We start from the raw sequence: 9,759 nt of genomic DNA, 5'->3' as shown, positions 1-9,759 counted from the left end.
TCCGATATGCGCTAAGCTGTCCATAAGTACGAGCATATTCGTCAAGCTGGAACGTTTTGGGAGGAATCCATGTTGACCTGGGGATATTAAATTGCTGGTAGTAAGATTATTCAAGATGGCCCGCTTCAGAATGCGTTCCAAACACCTTGCACGGTAAGGTAGTTTGGCTGACAGGCCTGTAGCTACCGGGCGGCTGTTGGGCGCCGGTTTTGTAAATTGGCGTGATAATCACTCCCTTCCAAGCAGCGAGAAGATTATCTTCGTCGAGTAACTGACGAAACATTGGATAGAAATGCTATACTGGTGTGAACGACTTTTCTTCAGGATCTTTTGAATAACCTCGTCTTCCCCTACCGCATAGAACGGGTTTGTCTTGTAAAAGAGTTGAATTTCAACTAGGTTGGTGACCTGCCGCTCCTAATTACGCCTTGACAAGACTGAGTGTGAAGAGGACACCGGGGAAAAATACAGACCTGCACAGCGTTCTCTTTAGACTTCAGACACCAATATTGGCTTACTCGGCGGCTCCCCATTCCCGCCCCTTGAGAAGAACACGGCTGGCCAATTTCTGTGGCTGTGCCTCTCCTAGTTAGGTCTAGTATGGTGGTTTATTATTGTATGTTCCGTTAACGGATTTCCGATTTGTTGATACCCCCTGCGAATCAGTGGTGAACAGCGGTAATTTTCCTAGTTATCTGACTACTCATAGGTAACGTGACTTACGCCAGTCTATTATGACGCCGTTTTGTTTCCTCGCTGCTCGTTTTCCCCCTGGTTCGTTCCCCTTAAGGTCTGCTCATTCTGCAGTTACTGATGCTAACATTTTGTTGTCCATCCGTCATTGCTTCCAAGTTCGTCTCGATTGCACCTATTTTCGAGCGTCCGCTCCGACGGACAAGGGGGTCGACCGGGTATCGAACCCAGAGTCCCAGGACGGTGGGCGAACAGGCCATCCACTAAACATACCGACGCCCGAAAAAGCTTATTATTTTGTATTACCCATGTACCGCACCTGTCGGATAGCCTTTGGCGAAATTTCTTTTAAACGGACGAAACTGCGCAATCTGACTTATCACGTGAGACTAGCTGTCGCGTCGCACCGCCGACCGGGAGACAGTCCCTCACATCCCAAACGTACTGATTTCTGTGCCGTTATCTCTCTATACGGCCGACTCGCACTGTCGGATTCTCCATACATAATTTTGTGCTTACTTGTTGTTGCTTCTAGAAATCCCTGCCGCTTCAGTGACTATCTCCCGCCCCTGCCGATTGCGTCATTATTGGTTGTACGTTTGCTTAAGTCATGATGATTAATAATCCGTTTGCCTGTAAAACCAGTTCCTGTCAGTTCGCCTAACCTGCTAGCCGCAATAGTCCTGTGAGTTCCATTGTCGCTCGGGTCTTACACGATTTACAGCGGTCCCGCATTTTACTGTGGTCAACTTTTTGAAAAGCGGTTGAAATTTCTTTTCCAGAACGCACCGACTCCTTCTAGGTAGCCTTCAGTTCAACCGACTGCGTGCTGGTCTTTCCGGGGTGAACATTGCGTCAGCCTCGTGAACTTTTTGGATAATGTTACTGTACAACTCTTCCACTGATGGTGGCCCCAGTTTTAATTGACCAGACGGGGTGCAAGTCCTGAGAAGTCTACAGGGTGGAAGTCCTGAATCCACGTGTGAGGTGCGCGATTTTTGGCCACTATATCCAAGTGAGGCGTTAATTAACACCCGATCGAGGAATTATCTTTTTTTAGTGATGACCAACTCCTGAAGAGATGGTAGTCGGCTTTCGCGGTATCTGGTGGATGCCACAACATACTGAGTCCAGGCGCTTTGTTAAATGAATCCGGTGAGCACCACTGCAAAATGCCCAGTAGACCCAACGTGTTGGAGCTCCATCCAAGAGGCCTTTGGAGCGTCGAAATCACCTACCAGCAAGAGATGTGTGAAGTAGTACGTACAAGAGAACTGCTCAGAGGTTTGTATAAGGAATAGGCCACCCTTCAGAGAGCTTGAGGAGCAATGGTAGATCACAACGGGAAGAAGAGAATCAGACACGCAGCGGGATTTGAATCCACAGCGCATCAAAAAAGGTGCAGGGCTGGTATCAGAAAAGACATTCGGGATGGGCGGGGGAGAATGTAATTATAATGCAACCCGATCAGGCCCCCTTCGTTTCGAGTCAGCTCAAAAAACGGAGTATATATCTATTGAGATGTGCGCATCAAATGCATCTGGTGTGAGCCAGGTCTCCGAGAGTGCGGTTGTGGCAAGCTGGCAGCTTAATAATGTTTGTTGAAAACACTGAGGCAGTTTGTGGACAATCGTTTCAACACTGTCTCTGTTGCCTCCGGAGGTGCAGAGCCGAGAGGTGTGTTCCCAGATAGGTTATCAGCTTTAACAGCTGTGTGCCGGGTTTGAGTCCGAAGCACCAAAGGAGTGTCAGCTGCATTCTTGTCTGCTCTCCGTCCTGTGGCACTTCGCACTGAAGCCTCTTGAGAAAGCACAAACGGGCGAAGTGCCGTTCATTCCACTGTTGCAGGGCGTAGGTGGCTTGCTTAATTCCACCGATTACTTCTTCGCACCTGGCCTTCGAATGACGTTCGAAACGGTATGCACGTGGCCGGACTGAGAATATTGCATTCTATCATGGCTGTATCGCGCTTCAGATCATGCAAACGTTGGCACCCTGTGGTAAGCGTTTGGAGGTTAATTGATGGATCCTGTTCAAGCTTGCTTAGCAATCGAGTTTGGGTATCGGCGCCTCGTGGTGGCTGTAGTTCACAGATGAAGATGAGACATTTAAATTGATCCTCAGTCACTTCCCTGAGTTTGAATCTTTCACAGTGACGGTTCCCTACGCTTGCATACGTAAGATGGTCATCACTGTTCAATAAAGAAGATGATTTGCAAAAAAATATTATTCAAAAGTTGTACAAGTTCATCAAAAGAAAATTCTTTCGGGGACTTGGGGAGAATAAAATTATTACATTTGTTAAGTTCGCTTGTCCCGAGCTTTCCAACCATCATACTAATCCGCAAAATCCATATCTTGAGAACTATGATTCGAAGGTGGAACTGTATTCTGCATCGTAGCGAAACTCAGCTATACTGTTCACAACAGCATCAACAGAGGGTTTCGTTTCGTTTGAGGCTGGGCTTCGAATATAAAATTTGTGAAGGAGTGCTTCGACAAACCTCAAATTAGACCCTCCAAATGTTTCCAACTGCTGTTGCAAAATCAAAATCAGTTCTTCATGTGAAAGTGGCATTGTGGGGTTCGATTTCCAACTGTTCTGTAGCCAACTTGTTGTGGATCACAGTCCCTTAACGCCTTCTTAATGACGCGAACCCCGGTCTGGGTAGACGTCTGCTCGACCGGTGCGCTCGACCGAACCACAAAAGTCAACGAACATGCGAGCCAGCTTCTCTGTTGATGTCTCGCACAACCGGTCAAAAGTTATACTAAGAATACAACTCATCTACCAAAGGCGAGTGAAGAACAACCAATAAAATCTGTCCCAACGAAAAACGTTTTTTCCGTTAGCAGTTATGTAGCTCGTTAAGTTTGGAAATGGTTTTCCTGATTCATTTGCAGGGTTTTTGCACCGTAGAAGTCCGTTTTTAGAGGATCTTCTACATTCCCTATTTTGCGTTAATATCAACCACTGTTACTTGCACCCCGTTCAGTACCGCCTATTGGAAGCCTAGGTTCGCTTTATTCAAGGATTTGGGGGCAAACTGCAGTCTGTTTGGTTTCTTTGGCATTTTGGCACGGTTTGATTGATAAGGTGTCTCTGTGGGGTCCTGTGCGTTGGATGGCAACACCAAGAAGTATTCTTTTTCGTACTGTTCCCATCAGATTCGTTTTCGCAAGACCGCACCTTGAAACCAGCTTTTGATTAAGTGAAATTTATGTGCTTTGTTTGGCATATTTCTTTCGCGTTTGTGTAATTTACCGAGTCACCCGCGATCAACATGGCCAAAATGGGTGTACAAAGGATTTTTGGTTTTTCATTTTCAGGTTTTGCGCTTTGGCTATCGTGGGCACAGGCGACAAATGCGTCAGCAATCTGAGAGGACACTTTTGACGGAAGTGGAGCTGGAGGCCGAAAGCTTTGCATTCTGAGTAGCTGTGGAGCTTTTGTAGCATTCATCTGAGGTTCGGGTCAAATTTTCTGGTTGATTGGCATTGTTCCTGTTGGTTGGGGATCTTATAAATTTATATACAGGATCGGGGCTTTTGCCCAAGCCCCCTGGGTCGGGTTTTTCTTGTCTCTCAGGGGCTTCCGTTCACCTGAAAGGCACAAGCGGAAAAACGGCGAAGCACTGAGGTTTACGTTCTCAGTGCGAGATAGCAAGCTTGTCAGTGCGAGTACCTACATGGAAAGGCGTTTTAATGTGCCTTGAACTGGGCGCTAGATGCAGTGTGGATAACGATTGAAGCAAGGCGGTTGCACGCACCAACGACTTGAGCTGAGTAAAACTGTTGCACGATAACGGTGTCCACTACTAGCTTTCAAAACTTCTTACCGTGTCTCCGGCATTCATAAATTGGGTCGAAAGTGAAGAAGCTGTTGGCGAATTCTTGTTTATACGGGGCATAAGTGCGCAGTAGGTCATATTGGGGACGAAGGTACTCCAGAAAAGAAAGTCAACTGCCCGGTGGACACGTTTTTCTAGATGTGTTTAAAGCCAGCAACCGCTTTCGAAAGCGGCTGGTGAAGGTAATGTCTTTCTTGCCTCCCGACTTGACAATTTGTTCGGTGTACTCAAGGACCGATCTGACGCAAATCCCATCGTCCGAAAGTACACGAGAGCTGCACGAGGGATAGAGTGCATCCAAAATCCGTGGAATGGATAGTGCCTTCCGAGTTGACTCTTCATTTACAGGTGTGGAGGACATGTTTGAAGGGGGCCAGATACCTGAATGCTTTTGGTGTATAATCTGACAGTGACCAGTGTACTGTAGGTTGCAGCTGGACGGGTGCTCTACGTTCTCCTACTCATTCCCCTTAACCACCCATCATTTCCCCGGGTATTCTTGAAGCCTTTGCAATCTCATTGCGCCATAAGACCTGATACGAGTTCCTTCTCTCTTGTGACGCGCAAAGTGTGGCCAACATCTTTTCCGGCAACTTGCTGTCATCATTATATCTATTACTCCCACATAAACTTCCTACGTTTCTGGTTGCCATTCAGCCGCGCGATTACCCGCTATACGCCATAAACTTAGGAAGTGTCGTAGGCTTTTTCTTGAATCCCATGATCTATCCCTTCTTACTGTAATGAACAAACTTATGACTGATATTACCGCGGCCAAACTTGCCCTTGAAAAGCGCGAGGAATCAACCGCGTAGCCCGTTTTCTACATCCTAAGATGCTGGGGCGCCTCCTTCACCGGCGTTGCTTCCCAAATTCATCTACAGTTTCAAATAATATGGCCGCTGACGGGAAGCCTCCCTTCGCCCCTGCTGACATTGCGGAATCCCTAAACTCTCACTTCGCTGGCTGCTATGTTCCATCCGTATCGAACCTTTCTATTCATTGCTCCCCATCTGGTTACGAAGTGACCACATCTGCCAAGGAGACAAACCCCAACCTCTGCACACTCTCATTTACTATGTCGTACGTTATTTTGCTTCTCACCCGCTTTAGAGACTCCAGTTTCCCAGGCAGTGACGGCATCCTTTGCTTATCATAAAAGCTGGTAAGCTGGGCACCCCCGCCCTCATCCCCAATTTCTTCTACATCTCCCTTATCACTGGCACAGTCTCTAGGCAGTGGAAGCACTCTACCATTGTTCCACACTATAAGCCAGGTCCACGAACTGCTCCCACCAGCTATCATGGTATCCACCATACCTGCTTGGTGGATATCACGATAGCTGGCGGGAGCAGTTCGTGGACCTGGCGGGCTTACTACTTTGTACCCTAGAGCGCCTCATTAAAGTCCCTGTCGTGGACTACCTGCTCACCACGAAAACCCTTAACAATCGGCAGTATCGGTTCATGGCACGCCGATCAGCTAACACACTCCAGGTTGATTTCTTCAGTCATATTTCGTCCGCCTACGATACCGGACTGCGTATGATTCCTATGTCTTTTGATATTCGCAAGGCATTCGACCAAGTTTCTCACGGTGCATTCCTCAACAGCTTCTTTCAGTGGCTGTTTGCTGTTTGCTTGTTCAAAATGACTGAGCTGTTTTACTGGCCTGGCTTTCCCCAGACCGGATAAAACATCTGGTAGCTCGAGTTATTTAATAATGCACAAACCGCAATTATGAATGCTGGGTGTCTTGTTACCCTGCAGATCTGGTAGCATGCATGAGGGATGAAAACCTTGTGTGGTGGACGGGTATGCCCTGCAGGGAGGGTCACCCTGTTACGTTGCACCATGGTGCGTTGGTATACTCGCCACCCCTCCAGTAGCTCAGGTGTATCACCCATCGCCGGTGTTTCTGAGCCTGGCACCGAGCACCGTTTCGCTTCGTCTGTAGCTGGATTGGCCTTGTTCCGGTTGTCACTTGTCTCGCAACAACAAGAAATACAAGCGAATGACAGCTGTCCTTCCGTCTCTTCTAAAAAAATAATTAAATAAAAACGTTTATGCATAGGGTAGTCTGAGAGTACTTTGTGAGGCTCACAACTAACGCCGACGTGCAAGGAGATGCCACTTTCATCTGAGTTGGGTCACACCACTCCAAGTCCACTTCATCATCTGAACGTAGCACGCACGTTCTTCCTTCTTGTCATCTAGAGGGATCGTGTGCGCAAAATGCTAACAGCTTATCATTTCCCGATTACAAGTGATCACAGCTAGTACTTAATGGCGGTTTTTTACCGTGCACCATTCGTTTTCTGGAGTTGACTGTAGGGACTCGGCAGCTGGTGATCTTTAACCTTACTTTCCTGTTAGGTTGACGTAGCAAATCTCAGTCAAGCTACGATTTTATCAATTATCTGGGGAGCTGTTGTTCGTCCGCGTTTTACTTTTCTACTGTCACTTCCTACATTAACCCCTCTTTCCGCACAACAAGGACCCTATGTCATGATGCTTTGCTGAGCCAAAAACTACCGCCCGTTCTCAACTAGTCCAACAGCTAGCCTCCCCGCTAGCCACCTCGACGACAAAGTTCTCATCTTCCTAAAACCAGGCACCCGCTAATGCCCAACTAGTACCTGGTTTCCAGATTAGCGAACGTATCCCCTTTTTCTGGGGCCATTTAGCTTGCTGTCATCCCCTTTCAGCTTTATTTTCTATTGACACCATTGTATCTTATGCCTCCTGACACTCGCCACACGCTACTGTTTCATTCCATTCCTTTCTCGTTGCCCGCTTCCCAAGCTTCAAACCTCGATTGCAGCTGCCCAACGCCCCGTAGAATTGTTATTCATTCAAACTGACCTGTCCCCTGTCTACACTCGCACGGTCCTTCAACGAAAGTAAGGGCATCCATGAGCCTGCATTCGCCTGACTCTCTTTACTAATCCCCGTCCCACTCAAAACCAGTTGCCACGGCACTGCGTATCCCTTCTCCGATCGCGGAACCCTTGACGACCGCTACGGGGCTGTCCATAAACCGAAGCGTGTCAGTGCAATGATGGCACGGTACTGTCATACCAAGTGAGGTGGCACTCCCGCAAATATTTTCTTCAGAATATCGACCGCAACCCCTCGCCTACTCAGGCCCGTAGTCGAAACTACGGGCAAACGTTTCATCCGGCCCCGTCTCTGGAGTGAGCTCTTTCGTACTCGATGAATTTTCGCTCAAATTTGGCTAGCCTGGTTTTTCTACTACAATTTCGGCTTGCCTGTTCCACAAGTTCAAATCCGTATGCAGTGGATGGGTCGCCCCGTGTGTTAGCGCCTTGTCCCCATCCAACCCATCCCCTGCACCTGGGTTCTCCACAACGGTGCAACCAGTGAGTCCGCTTAGTTTCAGATTAAACCACATTTTTAAGACAAAACTCGCTATGTGCTCCCAATTTGAATTATGCCATCTCCATCTCCACTTTCGCGCCGCTGGCTATTCGCACAATGAGATTGATTTCTCGAAATCTACGGCATTTTCAGACTTGCCACTTCATAGTGTAGAATGTCTATATATAATGTATATGCTCCTGTATTATTAAAAATCATTTACTATGGCGATTTGTTTAAGTGAACTAAATCTCCAAGTGAATAAACACCACCGACTTTGAATACGTTGCCTGATGATAAAAAATCGCGAATTGTGGAAAAGATTGACTCACATACAATGAACGTAACTTTTAGGTATTTTTTCACCGGGACAGATTTCCTCAACATTCTAGAATCTAAATGGCTTTTGGAGACGCAACATATGCGTAGCTGCATTCGTGCAAACAAATTTTGTTCGACGATTTTTTGTTGCCGGTAAAAATTTCGTAGTGCACGCTAATTATTTGTTAAACATCGTGCACGTTGACTGGCAAATTACAGAGTTTTTCATTATAGGTTCATCATTATGCTAGATAGTCCTCCAGGTTCATCGATCTTAACCGACGCACACCACTAACATGCGGCTAGGGGTACGCAATGCCTAACTAGCCACATAGAGCCTACGTCGATAATACCAGACAGCCGGACGATCTTAACTGACGCACGACACCAACATGCGGCTAGGGGTACGCGATGCCTAACTAACTAGCCACATAGAGTCTACGTCGATAATACCAGATTGCTGAACGATCTTGACTGACGCACACCACTGACATGCGGCTAGGGGTACACGATGCCTAACTAATCCATCAATCGGTAACAGAGAAATTTTGAGATATATTGGTCGTTTTGAAGTTTACATATGACCTTCTGTGAGGCGCATTTTCTTCTTCGTAAGGAGCATTCATTTGGCCGTTGAAGTCCTGAAATGAGAGGAAGATATAATTCAGGTTATCGAAATATCACCATAAGGCGGGCGGCCGACAAACAGGTAGAGATACTTACCCCAAAAGTCGATGATGAATAGTTCTTACTGCTCGGAGCGGACTGATCTCAAAATACAGAGAACATGTGTACGCAGGGGAGCCACATCGACTGATAGAAAGGGCATGTGCATTCTCCAGCATAGTTGTCGACAGTCTGGGAGCATCTGGGTGTTTGCACCACAAACTATAAGTTAGTTTACGTAGCTCGACCTCACCTTGTTTGTTCCGACGCTTTCATACGACAGCCGCGGCTGTCGCGGACCCAAGTGCATCAAAACGAGAGAGCATGCGTATGTCGTCATTCGACAGACTACGTTTAGATCGTAGGCGTCACCCTCCAGGTTTTACCGCCCGTCGCAATGGTACTACGTATGCATCCCAAACACCCGCATGAGCCACTCGGCGTGCCGGGACGCCTTTTGAATGGCATGCCCCAACGTGTCGGAGTGGTGCACCCGATCTTTAAGGCGCCCGTTCGCATTCTCCAGTCGGTTGTTGGTCAAATTACCGAAATGAACCATTCCGGACCGTGCGTGTATGGCCCATTTTCGGGTGATGTACAACCAGCGAGCCGTAAGATAGGGGAGAAATCGGGGATCGGTCCGGTGCAGAAGCTGTAGATCTTGTTGGAATCTGTGTGCTTGTAATATGATTAACATAAAACCTACTGTACAGCATTATCCAGGCGAGCCATGCGGTGAAATATGTGCCGGCTGTTCGCAGAATGTGTCTCTGACCATAAATACATGGATATTAAATGATACATACGTGCTTCCTGATGGCTTTGCGGACGTGAAAGTAGCAAAGCAT

This window comes from Opisthorchis viverrini (genome assembly GCF_000715545.1).
Source record: "Opisthorchis viverrini unplaced genomic scaffold opera_v5_23, whole genome shotgun sequence".
Lineage (NCBI taxonomy): Eukaryota > Metazoa > Platyhelminthes > Trematoda > Opisthorchiida > Opisthorchiidae > Opisthorchis > Opisthorchis viverrini.
This window is presented reverse-complemented; position numbering follows the sequence as displayed.